This window comes from Numida meleagris, chromosome 10 (assembly GCF_002078875.1).
Source record: "Numida meleagris isolate 19003 breed g44 Domestic line chromosome 10, NumMel1.0, whole genome shotgun sequence".
NCBI lineage: Eukaryota > Metazoa > Chordata > Aves > Galliformes > Numididae > Numida > Numida meleagris.
In genome coordinates this window covers 12,870,496-12,888,767 of record NC_034418.1, presented here as the reverse complement: position 1 = coordinate 12,888,767, position 18,272 = coordinate 12,870,496, and the positions used below count along the sequence as shown (strand labels likewise).

The following is an 18,272-nucleotide window of genomic DNA, read 5'->3' as shown; positions in this document are numbered from 1 at the left end:
AGGAAATCTGGAATGATAATTTTTCCTATGGGAGAAGTCTGGTCACGCTGGATAAAGTGAGAATCAGCTGCTGGAAAGATTAGACCTGAAGACAGTAGCAATTCAGCAGTGCTAAAAGCACATAGCTTTCAAGAGATTTCCCAAGACTTCAGAACCACAAAATCTTAAGCATGCTTCTGATTCTATGTCCACGGGAGTTCTGGTTTCACAACGCAGTACTGTGAAAAACATGCTGAACACAGCAGAGAAATGAAGAGATGTGCTATTGCTGTTTCGAAAGATAAAGGGAAAAATGGAAGCAAATTCTGCCTAAATAGAGGTCTCAGGAATTCAACTGCTCTCTCTCCTACAGAAGCACAGAGATTGTTCCAGTGTTCTGTGTGCCAGTGATACTTGATAAACTTGCCATGACCAACTGTGGCTTTTTAAAAGTCTATGATCCTAGGATATTGATGTTTTCTTCTATTTAGAGTAGGTGGCAGACTCAGCTGAAGATGTTCAATGTTACTCTGTTTTCCATGTAATTAAATTAAAATCAGCTCATGCTGAGAGGCAGAACCCCATGTTTCAGAGGCTCCTGTTTGCATCCACATACAAACTTCATCACGCATCTACATCAACAGCCTCATTTCCTACTTCTTATTAATGCCAGAGTTTCTATCCAACCTGACCAGAGCTTTCTGCATTCTGTTTTTCATCTCTAGATTGAGGTACAGGACCTGCGGCAGTTCCCTAAACCCAGCTCTGGTACAAGTTCTCCTGCCTGCCAGCCCACTGTGCTGCTGCCCACCCAGGCAGACTGGTCAGAATAGGAATGTTCATCTCCTGCTGAACTGACATTTGACTATCGCAGAAGAAAAGACCATACTAAAAACTATTAAATTAAGCATGGCACGTGTCACAATACTATAATGTGGCGGAAAGTATAGCAGAAATAGGGTGGCAAAGTCTTTGGCTACAGCAAATGAGAACAAGCCCAAATGCTTTAGACGCAGAAATGAAGGAAAAAAAAAAATCTGCTTACCTTTGGAAAGCCTCAGGTAGGTATGGATCTCCAATGAGATACCCTCACCTCCACTGCCAACCCTTAAATGAGGTCTGGGGAGGGGTGGATCCTGGCTCCGTCCCTTCCAGTCACTCAGGTGCATTGGATGCACCTGAGCTCCCCTGGGTTGGCCCTGCCTTCCCACCAGGTGCTCAATCACTGGTTCAGGCCACGACTTAGCATTTCTGCTACAGCATAGCAGTCTAGTTAAATCCCATGGATCATGGATTCTGATACATTTCATTCAGGAATGCAGGTAGGAATTTAAGTATAAATCCCCTGTTTAATTTGAGTATCGAATGACTTGAGAAAGGACTGATTGCTGCTATATATGAAGGTATCACACATTTGTGCTAAAAACTGTTATCTGGTACACTGAACTATTTTGCAGTATCTTGAGTGTAACGTGAAATAGAAAACAATTGTGAGATCGACAATCAGGTCCCAGTACAAGGAAGCTCTCTATTTATATTCTCCTCCTTGGCCACTGTGGTCAGACTGCAACAAGCCATACAGGAAGACTTAACTTGGGAATTCAAGAGAACTTGTGCAATTCCAAAGCATTCAAATGACATCTCGCTAAGGAATAAATGAAAAATTCATTTCTTCAACCACCCTCTGTACTTCTACAACCTCCCTCCACCCTCTGCAATGTATGAAACAGCAGCTTCTGAGAAGTAGCATAGAAAACCATAAACAAATAGCTAATGATCTTAATAAGCCCACAGGTTGGACATGAAAATAATTGTTATTGCCTTTCTTCTCATAGATAAATAAAAGGAATATGGTGATACCTTTGCAAGATGAAGATAAATGTCATTTAAAATAGCCCTTGCCAGTTCCTAGGTTTCAGCTTTTGGTGAGTGAATTAGCTTCTTAATGTACTTCTGAAACATGGGTTTCACATCTGAAAAGCAGCTTCAAGGTACCTATTGCAGAGAAAAATAAGATATTTATTTACTTCTACACTAAACTATTTTAAAGCATTCTGACTCATCAGAATGTGAGAGCACAATTGCCAGTAATGCTGTTTTTCATCAGGCCAGATCTGAATGGAAGTGAGCTGTTAGTGGATGCTCAGAGATACTCTGACACAAGATTAGGAATCAAGAACTTGCAACATATAATCTGTCTGTGACTAGCTCTGACCATCCTCTCAACTTTCTGTTTCAGTACAAGCAATAGTGATTCTGCTATTTATCTTCCAGACATATTACAAAAATTAATTCTTTGATATCATTTGTAGAAGGATAAAACTGTAATGCTGATTATTAATATCCTTAGATTCAGCAAAGTTTCAAAGACTTTCTTTCATGGAAATACAGATTTCAAGGCCAGGAGGGCCTTGATTTTGTCTGTGATTAGCTCATTGTGCTTCCTTTTATATCATTTTCAGACCTTTTAATTGCAGTTGTAAATTGTTTCCAAATTCAACCGTTAGAGATGCTAACTGAAAAATTAAAAAATAAGGTACATTAGCATAGATGCATATGTTTTCATATATAAGTATGCTGTAGGTAAACTAGTGAAATCAATAGTTTAAAGATTTAGCAATAAGTGAGTGAAATCACTAGGTTAGTATTTTTTGTGGTTGGTAGTGAGCATTACAAAACAAAGGACTTGGCAGAAGTCTTGCTCTTCGATACCCTTTCACTTTCCATTTCCTTTGTCCTTGGAGATTGTCATAATGCAGCTCTGTGTTTTTTCAGCTAGACTATGCCAGATGTCTACTTCTAGCATATATTTGGAGTTAAGCTTAATTTAATTGTGCCCCAATTCAAGAGTATCCCTATGCTGGCAAGTTGATTAAGCATGGTGGTAATTTTAATTATCTTCTTATCTCTCACTGGAGTGCAGCTAGTGGAGCTGATGAAGTTAACCCCATAGATATTTTTTTTTTTAAATGGGGCCTCAGACAAGAAGGATAAAGCTTTCTTTTCAAAAGGAAGAATTGGTCTTCACCTGTCTAAAGCTATTTCTTCTCTACTCTATCCTTCAGCAGATCACTTTCTTCAGAGGGCCATGACATTACAGTTGGTTCACCTTTATCACTGGCTTTTTTTCCTTGGTAGTTCTGCACTTGTCTGCGATTCATTGCTGTCTTTTACATATGAGAATGCAAGTTGGCTGCTTATGCTTTTATTTATTTTTTTTTGCCAGAAGTTTCCCTCCTTACATTACTGATTCTATTGTGTGGGTACAACAGAAATGGCACAAACCCATCATTTAAAAGATACCAGTTAGTGCAGTAAAGATTTGAGGAAGTATGCTGTCAGATTTACATGCCACATTCAAGGTAAAATCATACAGATACATGGGCTAACATTTCATTTAATAACCACGTTAGGATACCATTTTCAAGCATTACACTTAAATGCCTTGTAACTCATTTAATTTTCTTTCTGAAAATATACTGTCAGAAGCCAATAGGAGAAACAGTGGCATAATTTAAATGTCACTCTGCTTCCGAATAATGACTTTCATATTCAGGCATTCTACTCCAGTGACAAAGCTTGCATCTTTGCTAGCCTGTTTCTGGTCATACAGCCCTGTTTTCAGCCGGGCGTGCACAGAAGCTTGAGTGCGCTTTTCTACACTTAATCTGGGTTTTAATTAACACACAGAAAAACAATAGCTTTGAGCAAACAGAGAGGAACTCTATAAATGGGAAGGTCATTCACAAAACACAGGGAAAAGGTCCTTACTGTAAAGAAATCCCAATATGCAGCATCTGAATTTTCCTTGCATTTTATGAATATCAAGCCGAATGCAGGCTGTCTGCACAGCTCAGATCATTAATGTATACAAAAGGATCCCTGCTTGCCTTACAGATACATATGCTCAGCATTTGGCTGCAGAGGTATTCAGCTTGCCCTGAATCTTCATCCTGGCAAAATGTCTCACACACATCCCAGAGCACTTCAATTTAAGGTAATAGAAGAAATAGCCCCACATACATATATAAATATATTCCCTTGTACCCTGAGAGGCAAAAGGCTGGCTGTAATGATCCAGCAGCATAATCCTGACTCCTTTTTTTATACATCTATTGAATGGACACAAGAAAGCTCAGATTGTTCACATCCAAGGACAACGTGGGAGAGAACAAAATACTGTGCATAATTTGTAGGTCTTGAAACTGCTCTTTTCACCATAAAACACTGTATAAAAATGATTCACTTTAACCCAAACAGACATACCAAGAGTGACATAGAGCGTCTTCTTGAACAGCAAAAGGAAGCAATGTATATCAGTTAAGAGGGATGTGTAAAGGAGAGTATTTTCTCCAGTGGAAATTTAGGCAGGAAGAATATCATTACTGACAGCACAATCTCACCTCTGGGATCAAACATGCAGTCCTGCGCAGCACTGAAACTGCCATATGAATTTCCTGAATTCCTCCATTTTGCATCTCATTTACAGAAAGCCAGCTCCAGTTATACAAAGACACAAACATACTCTGAGAGGTTCCTTCAGGCCTGAGAGATATTTGTTCAAGTTATTGATTCCACATTACAATTTCTGCAGCCCCTGAGATATCCATAGAGATCTAACATTAGAGCACTGGCCAGTACTCTTGTTTCACTTTTAAGAGCTGGTGCGTTTACATCTTAAGGGAATATTGATCTACAGCAAGTCATCTTTTTCATTTCAAGCAAGCTGAAACTCCAGTAGAGAGAGAGGCAGGACAGAAAAAACTTTGCTAGTGCTTATGACAAACATCAGAATGTAATAGTATAGCTTTAAAGACTTACAAAGTGAACCCAAAACTTGTTTGCAAATATAATAATAGAGGGAAGTTCATAAATGAAAAATAGAATTTAGTTATGGTACCTCTTCTTCAGAGATCTCGAGTAACATCTGTCAGAACTCACCCTTTAAAATATCATTACTGTTAATTTGTTTACGAAAGACTTAGGAGGCTAGAACAAAATGGGGAAATGCTGAAAGATAAAACCACTCAAAAGCATCTTCCCCTCTTGCTGGTAAAAAGATTTCAGAACAGGTGTTTTCGGCCCGTTACTGTTGCCATCAGCCAGTATCAAAAGCAGTTGGCAATGCTCTCATCATGCAAAAATTCCAGTCAGATATCTCAGTATATTCTAATTACTGTAGTAACACCTGTTGTAGTCCTAAATGACTAACTTATCACAGCAGACAGGCCTGCCTTCTCTTTAGGTTTCACTGACTCTTAAATTTCTGCTTCCTCTAATTGCATGTCTAGCTTACCAAACAAATTTTGTAGTCCACCTTTATTCTTTGCCACCTCATGCTTTAATCCTCTGTATGTTAATGGTTGTGCTGCCATATCTCACCTACACTGTGATTATGTCTATCCCACTACACTCCAAGACAGCAAACTGTCTTTTCTACTCACATTAGCACTTGGCCAAGTGATTCATCCAAATGATGGCTTCTTAGGCCGGCTATACCAAAGATATCTGTATACAGGTACTTACCAGGTGTGCTACCACAAAACTAAATTTCTGAAAACCTGTTTCTTTGCTGTTGTGCCCCATATAAAAAAACAAGGTTTTTTTCCACAGAAAACAGCTCTTCCATCCTTTCATTTACACCCAGCAAAAGCAGCTGCCAATCACTTTCCAAAGATGTTACCAAGCACTAAACACAACTTTTTTTCCTGATCTGGACCAATTCAAAATTTGGAGAGCAATAAAAATTTCTGGTTTGATTTCAGCAGATATAGGATCATATTCCTAAAATGTCTATTGTTACTTTTGTATGCATACTTTGTTGTGTCTAGTGACAATACACAACAAGATACGCATAAATGCAGACTACATCTTGCTTTTGCAAGCACAGTGGTCAAGCTTGGGAAATTAATGAACTTAAGAACCTATAAAAAGTGGGAGTATATTTCTGCTGTTTTCCTTTCGCAAGCCCCATTTGAATTTTACTCCAAGTATTTAAATCTTTTACTGATCATGTCATAGATTAATCCCCACGCTGCTCCAGTCAATGCAGAATTGTTCTCTGCAACAGTACTTAACAACGCACATATCCTTTTCACACTATGACTCTGAAATCCACTTATTTTTCATGTTGCACAATCGTGATGGAAATCTAATAGTCTAGTAGACATCACAAGCTTTAGGTAATCATCTCAGTTTAATGAAGTTAGCCACACACACTGATTTTCATAAGAACAGAAATAGTTGAAATCTGTTAGTGTGAAACTTCTTTCAGGAAAACTTGGAAGTTACCACCCAGACACTATGATATTATGGGGAATCCAGAACTTCAGTTGTGCATTTAAAATAATATGTAAAAAATTCAACAATCTGGGCACAGCAGGATCATTGATTTTTCTCCTCCATATAAATAGCATTATTCCAGAGTATGAAGCCTGTAGTTGCAAATTCCAGTAACTTATACATGAGACTGACCATAAGAAAATATAAAGGTTGAATCATTGCTGTCATTCAGGCAGAGAAAACTGCAGAACCTGAGAGAACAATGAGAGTTTTATAAACTTACCTCACAAAACTGATCTGCATTATTAGACTCATCAGAAATAAATATGTTTTAGTTCCCACCTGGATTTTGAAGTTTTCCATGTTCCTTCAGACAATTTTCTATTATACAATTACATATTTATATACAAAATACATATTTCTAAGAATCTGATTAAGTTACATATCCTTCCTTGTTCCTAGAGAGAAAAGTAAACCTACAGTCATAATGAATGATCACTTCTGAAGGAGAGGAACTTACGTTTTGGACCACAGATGGTGAGAGCACTAATTGCTTAATGATATTTTACAGTTAGAAGACTGTATCCCTTTTGTCTCTTGTTATTTCACCGAACAAACTGTTCTGTCACATACATTTTAAATACTTTCTGCTTATGATACCCATTTACGCTGTTGAGTGAAGTCTCTTTGTATGAATGTTTTTCAATCTGCTCAGCGACTCTCTTTCATTTAATGCTGACTTAATGACAGCCCAGACACTAATATTAGAGTTGAGCCCACTGACCAACAATTTTACTATAAGTTATAAGTTGAATCAACTAGATGATGAAAGCCACAATCCACATACTTCCAGATCTACACAATAAAATGATACAGAAATATGCGAGGCATCATTTAGCTTCTCTGCTCTGGGATCATGGAGCCATGAGTTCAAAAGGGAGCAGTAATTCATATAATTACTGCTGCTACTTGAGACAGAAAAGCAGAGGAAAAAAACACTTTTTGCACATTCTTTAAAACACATAGTGTTAAGTTGCAGCTGAGTCACTAAGTTTAAGCTTGAGACTGCTTGATCAGTAATATCTGGGCTGATCATGACTCAAATTGTTATTTTAGTTTGGACCGTTATGATTTGTCACCCATATCAGTTGCCATGAGGGCCAAACAATTTTAGTTCCAGATGTGAAAAATGCCACAAGTACACCTAAAGTGGGGGACTAAGACTGCCCTTCAGCCAGCCCTGCCTCGCTGCTCCCTCCTGAAGCTGCACCCAGGCCATGTTGCTGCGTCCAAGCTGCTCCTGGCTCAAAAGCCTTCGGGTGATCTGGTTGAGCTGGCTGGTGGCTGGAGCCATAACATGCTTTTGAAGCACACTGTCCTACGATTTAGGACAAATGCTAAGTACCAAGTAGAATTTTGAATCAATCCTCTGCCAATTAAGAATATGATTAAATTACGTAAAAAGAGCGGCATCAAACATACTACACTTTGGAAGAAAGACTGTTTTGCGTAGCAGAAGACTACACTTCTATCTATTATCAACTGTATTTTTGGAGGTCCAGAATGAATTTAATAGAACATACCTAAGCTTTCAAAGTAAAGAATTCAGAGCAGGTTTTTTTATATAGATTCATACACAGAAGTACAATTGCTCCCCTAGAGCAGATTTATTTATTTATTAATCTTTTGGCTTACCCGTTCTTTAAATCAATCCAGGCTGGTTTCTCTTCGATTGTTGCTCGTTTTGACATTGCCTCTAAATTGAACACTGGACTCTGGTGATCATCAGCATGGAGTGCTATTGTGATACCGAGGGTGGGCTTCCTGCTGAAAGAATGGCCATGGCAGCTACACATGATGATCCAAAACATTTTCACATGCACGTACAACACACAATAGACCGGGATAAGAAAAGACCTCATTAGTCACATAAAGAAATTATGTTTATAAAATTACCATCTAACAAAATAGGGCAGCTGTGTAAATGACTGGATTGTACAAGGGAAAAACAAGGGCATCTCCTTTGCATACAAGCACTTTTCATTCACAGTTTTAGCATTACTTTTTTTTTCTTGTGGTTTGCTAGTTTATACAGCTGCTACATTTTTCCCCTATTTTTATTTTTAAGGTGACTGTGTTTTCCACATGCCACAGCTTTTACATGATTGTATAATTTTTTTTCCTAATCTATTTTGTTACCTATGTGGATAAAATTAATAGCGAATGCTGACTTATTTCATAAACTTTATTAAGCCTTTGAGGAAACTTCAATATACTCATACAGAGAGGCAATACAGAATGTACTCACTCTATCATGACACAGAAATTACAATTCTAAGCTAGAAATAAATGACATTCTAGAAAAAGCAGAAGGAACAACATATAAGGAGTTAATAATGAACAACTTGTCTTCATTTTCAGACCCTTTAATCCTGCTATTGTGCAGTTTTCACACAGTGCTAAATTGAATTACTGCATCATTTTTAACAATTTCTTCGTACAGTTGACCCAGTTTATAGCAGGTTTGAAAGCATTATCATTGCTTAAGGTTCAAAGATGCTGCCGTGTATTGCATTACAAGTCAATCTCTGCAGAAGTATTTTGATGTGATTTTGCTTTCGGATATAGAAGAGCAGATATCCAAGTGAAGGATGGTATTTCATTTTATCATAACAATGTCACATAATACTTCTTTTATTCAATATGTATAGTCTCATTTTTCCTTTTTTTTTTTTTTCTCTAACTTTCTTGGTCTAATAAAGTGAATCCTCAGTTTATGTCTCCCAATGATTTTATGGAAAAAGAACACAGAAGAACATTCTAGCGTAGCTTTTTACTGTTGTGTAGCAGATATATTTAGTTGATATTACTAAAACAACTAAAAGGGAATGCACTGTTTCTAGACATTCTATCACTTCTAAAATGCTCCAATTGAGAAATTCTTTATGTGAAGTTTTCTTGTTCTATTGTGCAGTACTTTCTGCAGCTTTTTTTTAGCACATAAACACAGTGCTCAATTTAACTGTGTTTTAGGCTACGTGTTTTAGGTAAAGCATTTCATTTTCTCAAGGTCATTCTTTATGCTTCAGGTGTTAATTTGTGTTGTTCTTGAAGTATTCTTATTATTGATAGTAGAGTCCTTGGTATATGTTATACTGAAGTATTGCTAATGTATGAACTGTAACATTAAATTTTTAATCTAATCAATCAAATGCCATGCATATGCAGTAGATGCTTGGCTTTTACTAAGATTAATTACCATGTGCTGTGAAAACCAACTCTGTAAGGTGAACTATTGCATGCATACAGACACACACAATGAAATGAAAAGAAAGCAAATTGTGCAAAGGGATGAGCACTGTAATAAGTTAATGACTACTTCTGTCATTCAAAACATATGCATAGCCTTTAAGATAACACAAAACAAAGATTAAACGCATGTTAAATCAACTATCTATTAAAGCATTTAGAGCTCTTTTCCAGATTCTACATGAAAATTATGCAATCTGTTGCAAAACTAAACACTTGTGTCCCAGATGGTGCTCAGAGTCTGTCTGAGCAAACACTCCTTCCATGCTCTGCGTAACAAATTGTGCATATTTTTGTTCAGCGTGCTTCATTTTATTCATTTGAGGACTTTTACACTGCACATGCTATGTAGAGATTACTAAATTTGCATTGTAAAATCCAGTAACGTTGTATTTATATACCTGATTGCGGTTCAGAAGTGGAAGATACTTCATCATGGAAAATGGCAGCATTTCCTTTTTTGCAGGCTGGAAGATTCAAATTTACAGTGCTTACTGCATATATTGATCTGGGTTGTAATTCTCACAGGTCACTGATAGTCATCAACTAAAAAATAAGTAGCTAATTGCTTTTTTTGAACAGTATTGCAAATCTAAGCTTCTGTGATAGTGTTTTGAGGGAGTGTTTTACTGTGCCAAATAACAGTTATGATTGCAATGGGAATAAGATTAAAACTGTGCTTAATACTTCTATAATTTTATTAGTAGGTACATTTACTGATGGACTTCATGACTTTGAGGGTCTTTTCCAACCTAAATGATTCCATGATTATTCATGCACTAGACTGTGTACACTTCTGGCTGGGACTTCAATCCAACAAGAAACAGAAGAAAAGTGAAGAAGACAGAACAGAAGAAAACATGAGAAGTCTCTTCTGCAACTGATGAGGCTTCAATTCAGCTTTTAAGTCTTGCCACCTTTTAAAATATGTTCTGTGACCGGTTTTCTGTCTGAAAAATGTGAGTTCCTTGTCGAGTGAAGATGGATGCACTGCTGTTAGTGAATTACTTAAATATCTGTTATGGGACTACAGATGCACATGAGATTAACCGATATTCCTTTTGTGAAGAAGCCCATTCTGAGAATCATTCTGTAACGGTTTCTCCAACCTTACACTGCTGCCACAGCAAAGTTGTTTTCCTTTAAAGATTTAGTCAGCTATCTGGTTTACAGAGAAACAAAAAGACAGCAGTATTCATTGCTTCTGAGCATCACTAGATATCACATGAGTCTCCATGTGTGAAAAGGCAAAGATGCTTATATGCACAAAAGGAATATAAAACTTAAGCATTGAGGGAACTTGAACTGATGGTCTGCAGTATGTCTTTCTTTTGCTTTGTTCATTGTTTTAGCTCCCGTCCCAGAAGCAGCATGTGTATTAAATGACAGGACAACTATAAAAGTAAAATAATTTGTTTTAAACCATTTCTGTAACTTTTAATAGGGAACTAATTGTCTCTATCAGCATAACTTTTGTTAAATCCATGAGGCTATAGAGATATTTTTATATAACTTTATAAATTTTCCCGATATGACATAAGGAATTTTTGAAGGATGACAATGAAGTTCAAAAGTCAGATGCATGGAAATTACATATATACTGCAGGAAGTATTCAGGAGAAGAATTTAGCTGCTAAGTCCTCATTTATCCTTGCCTTCAAAATGACAAGGGAGACAGCCAGCATGCCAGACAGTAATACTTTTATGATGTGTTGGAGCAGAATCACCTGAAAATTTAGATCAGAGCTTTGTCCAGTCAGATTTGAGTATTGTCAAGTATAATTATTCTACAACATCTCTTGGCAATCTGTTCCAGTGTTTTAATCACCTGCATTATAGAAAAATGTTCTATATCTTCGTATCTATGGGCTTTCTTTTGGTAAAACTGGTGTCTGTTGCTTCTTGTCCTTTTGCTGTAAAATATTACAGGAATCTGAACCTAAATCTCTATAGCTCCCCTTTAGGTTTTTGAAGACTGTTATGAATCATTCTCGTGTTTCTTTATGTACCTGGAAGGAGTCCTTGCTAGGGACTGAATTGAGTCTTTACAGCCAGCAGTTCCTCAGACCCTCCTCATCTGTTCTAAAATGGGCATAACGTTTGCCTTTTCTGGCCCCTGACTGTCATGACTTTTCAAATATGTTGGCATCCTTCCAGTGGCATCAGGTAGTTCTGTCAGCATCTTTGGGTGCATCTCGTTCAGCAACATGGACTTGGAGACATTTAAAACCAGTGGACGAGACCCTGAGCAACCTGTTCTGGTTGACCTGACCTTGAGCAGGGGGAGGCTGGACCAGATCTCCAGAAGCACCCTTCAGCCTCAACTCATCTCTATCTCTGTATATGTCCAGATTATTTAAGTAGCCCCTAACTGTCCACTAAATGCACACTGCATTTGTATATTTTGCATTGCAAAGCAGATTGTCCGGTTTCCTGCGTAGAGCAGTCTAACACTTCATAATCTGTGCAATATGATATGCCTATTTTAAATTTATGAAGCTGTAAACCAATTTCCTGTACTAATAAACACCTCATTTTTTCATTCCCAGTTATCCTCTTAAAATCACTGCACTGCCTTACTCTTTCTCTTGTCCTTGTCTTGTAAGAAAGAAATAGGGTGCGAGGGAGACAAAAAATAAAATAAAAAGACAAGAAATGGCAGCTCACAGAAATAAATGATACTTGGGGAGAATCCAAGATCAACAGACCAGTGAGCCCACTCATTGTTCTTTATCATTTTGGCTCTCTTCCAGCCCCTCTAGGTTTCTATCTCTTCCAAACTGCTTTCTGCATTCTCACATATGTTATAGAAAGTATTATGATTTCAGAGAAGTGCTTTAATTTTTAACAGCTTGCTCTGCAAAGGAAGTTGTCCAGTTTTTGAGGGAGGAGAGGAGGGGAGCTTGTTGCTCTGTTTCTCCTTAACGTATGTGTGTAATCTTGATTATTCTTAACAGAAGATCCATATGTGTATAGTGGAGGAGGAGAAATTGATGCCTTTTGCATATAATTACTGGGCATAGTTATCTGCAGAACCGTTTGGTCTTGGATTGATCTGGCAGTACAATAAATATTTCAAATCCAGCAAACATCAAGCCTGCTGCCATTTTTGCAGTGAGAAGCACAATATTTCAGCTTTGCGTTTTGTCACAAAAATGATCAGTTTTTCTAATGTAGCTAAAAGAAGGTAGGATAGTGGCATGAAAAGGCACTGATATGAATGATTTTATCTATATTTTTAATAGATTCCTTCCAAACATAATAAATTTTGAAAATTACTGATAATCAGCCCTTCTGATCTGTCAGGCTACAAGCTGGAAACAAGTTCATAACTTAACAGCTTAGGCAGAAAAGCTCAATTCATGTAATCATTACTGGAGTAATTCTCCAGGTTTAAAACCCAAAGGCCCAACGCTACCTTTGACGCTACAGCTATCCAAGCATCTGCCTAATGTGCCCCTGTGCACAGCACTGCTTGCTGTGTATTCAGTAGAAACAAAGAGCTCCATGGCTTGGCACAGACTGTTTTGCCAGGGCTTCCTTTTGTGCCACTGGAGGAGGCAGGGACTTTTTTCCAGGGGAAACTGACTGCAGTTGTAGACTGATGGCAACTACTCAGGTCCACTGTTCAAGCTGGAGTGATAGAGGCATCACAGAAAACATGGGCACATTTGTGTGAACAGAACGAGAGCATCCTCATCCTGTACAGAGGGAGCCTAAAAAGGACCTGCTTTTCTGCTGCTGTTGCATTACCTACTCCTGGCCAATTCCTACAGTTTTCCAGAATTTCAGTAAGGGCTTGCAGAAATCACAGGCCAGAGTTTGTAAAGGGCCAGGGCAGCACAGACTTACACCTGGGTATCTCTCCTTGTCACAGAACTGTAAGCAACCAATAAATACGGGCTGAGCTCTCTGAGTGAACTGGCTATCTTTTCATACATGGCTTTGTAGGTTATTCCATTCCTGCAAAATGTGAGAGTGACAGCAAACTCCACGGTGCTGGTGGTGTGGAGATTTACAGCCTTGCAGCAACACTACCTGAAAAGCTTGTTATGTTTGGGTTATTCAGGGATATCCATTTGACTTCAAGCCTTGGATCAGGCTTGGGGAGAATGCAGACGTACTATGGTGTGACTGTATGGAACTAGATTTTCAAGACTATTTTTTTTTTCATCTTTCTTAGTTAAACGAAAGCAAACTGACCACCCAAACAAAAACTGCATAGTTCAAGAGATCCTAAAGATGGAAGGAAATGTGTACATTCAAAAACATTTGAAAAATTTGAGTTACCATACTTTTCTACATTTTTACTTCAAATTATTAAACATGTTTTTATTCTCAATGATATCATTGTTTAAACATGCACATGTCAGAGGTAAGCTGTGGTTACTCTTAAATGTGTCGCAAGACACACATCTCACACAGTCACAGAATCATAGGGCGGAAAGGACCTCTGGAGATAGTCTAGTCCAACCAACCCCCTGCTAATGCTGCAGTATGTTGCATAGGAAAGCATTCAGGCAGGTCTTGAATATCTCCAGAGAAGGACTCTCTCTAGAAATTCCCTGTCTGTCTTGAACTGAAGAGCCCAGAACTGGACACAGTACTCCAGGTGTGGCCTCATCAGGACAGAGTGGAGGGGGAAAACCTCCCTTGACCTGCTGGCCAGCCATGCTCTTTTTAAAAATCTCTCCAAGTGAAGAAGGAGGGCTGCCAGCAAACCCTGATTCTGGCTGCAAACGCAGCACAGTATTCCAGGGGCTATGAATGGGGAAGAAAAATGTTCAAACAGACTTTGAGCCAGGCTGACTTAGACGAGCGCCAAGCAGAGACAAACCAGCTCAGCTAAGCATATCACTACAACAGGTAACTAAATAAATAATGTTTAAAGCTCCTGTATATCCCAGCTATCCACATGCTCATTCTTTTAGGAGTTTTCCATCTGTAGATGAAAGAAGCTTTCATAGAGACATATATTTAAATTCTCACTTTGACTCCTACTTTCCATTGCTTTCACTGCATCCCTAATAACAACAACAATCAGATAAAGCTGCTCATTTGACTTTCAGAGTCAGTGCTCAGTAGGGCTGGAAATATGCAGTTTTTGGATGCCGTCTGCCTTTCAATGCTAGAAAGTGCTTGTCACCATTATTAATTAAGAATGACATTTACTCTCTTCACCGGTTCTAACCATGCACACCATGATCTCTGTAGCATATAAATATTGTAATTTACAGATGGGTGAAGAACAGATTTGCAGTTTTAAGGATTTATGTGGGTTGTGGTTGCTCAGAGAAAATTCTGGCTTTTGGGGGTTTTATTTTCTGGTTGCTACTTTGTTCTGTGAAAAAGAAAATCTGTTTGCTGACCATTTCTGATACACGGTTACAGAGCTGTGCGAGTAAGTAACAAAACTGAGAATCAGTCAACCTGGCACATTTTACAAGCTCCGGTCAGGTACTCCTATAGCATGACTAAAGAAAGTCTCCTCTGTTACAAGTCTTTGTTTCTGACTACTGATGTAACAATTTGGTTACAGAAATCTGTGTACAGAGATACATATATAAAATATGGTGGAAGGAAAAGATATTTGTACAAGTAAGCCAGCAATATGCTGTCTTGCTAGTTAGCCAAGTGAATCACAATTTGCCATGCCTTTCAATATGTGTGAATTACGAACAGGCCACAGTGTGCTTGGAATTCTGCTGTCAGACTGGTAGCTGAAGTCAGAGAAATTAAAATGTGAAGCAAGTAGCTTGAGGGACATTCAAAAGGGAGAGATTTGTAAAACCTGATTGCTAGCACAGATAGCTACATGTGATAAGCCTGGTTTTATATCTATTTACATATTAATTATAATTCAGCTATGGCATAATTAAAGAGGCTCAATAGAGGGATTTATCCAAACATCAGTGGCATCAACAATACGATGGAGACTTTTGAGGGCTGACACTGGGCTCACTTAAAATGCTGTGGTGGTCCTGATTGCTTGTTTTTTTGTGACAAGTAACTTTCTTGTGTTAAGGACTCTCAGTACAGCTTTTCAGAGTCATTTACAGACATTTATTAAATAGAAATGCCACTTTCCATAAGCATAAAACAAAGAACCTAGAATATCACATCTGCTGTTCTTACTACTTCTGCAATTACTATCAAGCATATGTAATGCCACAAATATGTCTCCTGAAGAGCTAGCTGTGAAAAAGAAGATGAGCATATAATAAAAGGGAAGGGTAGCTATCATTCATAAAAGCCATCAAGAATATGTTGTATTTCAGTCAGATAACTAATTTCATTGGCTTCAGCCAGATTTTTGGAATAGACTCACAGAGAAAAAATACATAAATACTGTTTCTTACCCAGTCAACACCAATCATAAGAGAAACAGGTAAGATTTAAAGAAGAATGAAGGGAAACTGAGAAGAGGACAAAAACTGGCAAGTAAGGGAGAGGTGAATAGTATCATCCATGAGGCAAACAATGCACATATGATATGAGTCAGGCAGAAAGGGCACACAAAGACACCAAACAGGACAAAAAAAGATTTACCTTTCTATAACAAGATGCACATCACGAATTATATAAATGCTCTCCACAGTAGGAGGAACCCATTACAGCTTAAGTCTACTAGATGCTGATCCCACACCTATTTGCAGATGCCCATGCCTTTTCACATTTCATATGGAATTTATTTTGGCTGTTCCTAAGTTAACCCTTAAAAAAAATATGGGCCTATTCTTAGTCAAGTGTCTTATCTTCTGCAGTCCAGTCATTTCAGATATTTCTATCACCAATAAATGAAGGTGTCTTTTCTTTCCATCAGTGTAGGAGGCTGGTATGGTTTATGATAATCAGCATGAGTTCCCTTAATTATCATTCTAAAATATATATTAAGAATCAATTCCACATGCAAAACCAAACCTAGATGCTCTAAGGAGGGGGAATGTTAGCAGAACTAGACTATCCATGAGCAACTATGTCCTTTTCCCATTCTTTCAATTTACTCCAAGTTCCAGACGAGACAGAGCACAAGCTGGAACACTATGCTTTTTTCTTCCTGCTCTCCTACTATTATGTTTCTATAGATGTGCACATTCTGGTTTCTTTCTTGGTTCTCTAGTCAATGAGACATTAACTGTTTCTAGACATTAATCTCTCTCAAACACAAATTCACATGCTAATCTTCCAAATTTTGTTGTCAGTTCCTGGTTCAACAGTAATCACTGTAAGTCATAAATTTTTCATTATGTACAAAATCAGTGATACGTATAGAAGGTTATCTGTGTGTGAACAGATGGATGTCTGTCACATCCATAGTATAATTCCAAAATTCCTTATCTGTGTTGTTTTTTATTTTTTAGCAAAGAATGTTGAACTATATATAATAAAATTAAGAAAGGTTCAATAATTAATATAAAAAACTATTCAGATCTATACAGTGGTTTACATTCAAACCCTGTATATTTAAAAATTAATAGAAAATATTAGCATCTTAATAACTGAAATCACAGGAATGTATGAGATTACACATATTACAGTATATTAACTATTATCTGCACCTTGACAGGAAAATGTTTAACCTCAGAATAAATAGGATGTGCACTCTAAATGCTCCTAAGGTTTTGCTACTATTAAGCCAGTGTGTTCCTTGAACACACATACCTGTGCACATTTGCTGGAATCAGAAGTACAGCATGCGCTCTCACAGAGTTTTTCTTTGTCTGAAAATTCATAAATCTGGGAAGAAAAAATGAAAGCAATGAAAAGTGATGTTACTATGAAAGAATGTAATAAAATTAGTGTTACATATACGACTTTTTTTATTATTATTATTTTTAAATTTTCACTGTTTACAGCTTCTTTTACCCCTCAGGAATTTCTGTTGCATGAGTTCAGCAAGCTGGCAACAGAAACAACATAATGAATTATTTTCGGTCAAATGGTTTATGACTTCACACCTATACTGAGAGTTTTAACCTCCATCCATATTTATATTTGTCCTCTATTTCTTCAATTCAAATGTCCCTTCAGAGAAGGCTGGTTTCATGCTGAGGGAAGATAAAAAATAGAATGCTTACCTCACGTTCAATAAATTCATCATATTTATTCCCAATAATCGTGACATAGAGAAAAAAAATCTCAGATTCTAAAGCCTAACAGTTAGTTCCTATTTTTTCTATAGCTCAAATGATAAAAAAGGAGCTGGGAAGGGAGGAAGGGAGGGGCAGATGGAGAGAAAGTGGTTTTTGTTTTGTTCCAGTCTTTATTCAGAGCTACAAACACTGAAATATTCATAATAGAAAGATTACTATATTGCTGTGGCTCAGAATCATAAGAAAATGTCTGACAGCATAATTATAAAAGGACTGGTACAGGAGCGCAGCAGATAATTGGCGCTACCGTTGTTTAAGCTGGGAGTCTAGCAAAAATCCAGTCACCCACATTCTTAGTATAGGCAGTCCTCAGTCAGGAACCAGATGGATTCAGAGCCTCTGTTCGCTGCCGCATACTGAACTGCTGCAAGGTAGACTGCAGCAAAACCTTCTAACAATTGGTAAAGATGCATAAATTACTGTGAAATGCAAGGCAAAAGAAATTGGCATTCAGGCAGGCCAGCCAGCGCAGACAGTCCATTATCTCCTTAACCACATAACTGACTCAGACACAACTGCCTGATCAATCTGGAGGCAGATGCTATAGCT

At 37.7% G+C, this 18,272-nt stretch overlaps 2 long non-coding RNA genes across 8 annotated transcripts in view; one reads left to right on the top strand and one right to left on the bottom strand.

Annotated features, from left to right (window-relative positions):
• Nucleotides 1-18,272, bottom strand: part of LOC110404437 — a 249,209-nt gene that overhangs the window by 4,286 nt on the left and 226,651 nt on the right. For 2 of the 7 annotated variants that reach the window (XR_002442250.1, XR_002442244.1), the window contains 4 exons: nt 17,233-17,307; nt 9,972-10,037; nt 7,957-8,109; nt 1,840-1,974 (listed from right to left, as the gene is read on the bottom strand). This is a non-coding gene — a long non-coding RNA (uncharacterized LOC110404437). The remainder of the gene's footprint in view (nt 1-1,839; nt 1,975-7,956; nt 8,110-9,971; nt 10,038-17,232; nt 17,308-18,272) is intronic. The other 5 variants (XR_002442246.1, XR_002442249.1, XR_002442245.1 and 2 more) reach the window with 5 other exon arrangements.
• Nucleotides 1,185-13,796, top strand: LOC110404440. The gene is made up of 3 exons (XR_002442257.1): nt 1,185-1,904; nt 6,724-6,798; nt 10,275-13,796. It is a non-coding gene; the product is annotated as an uncharacterized LOC110404440 (long non-coding RNA).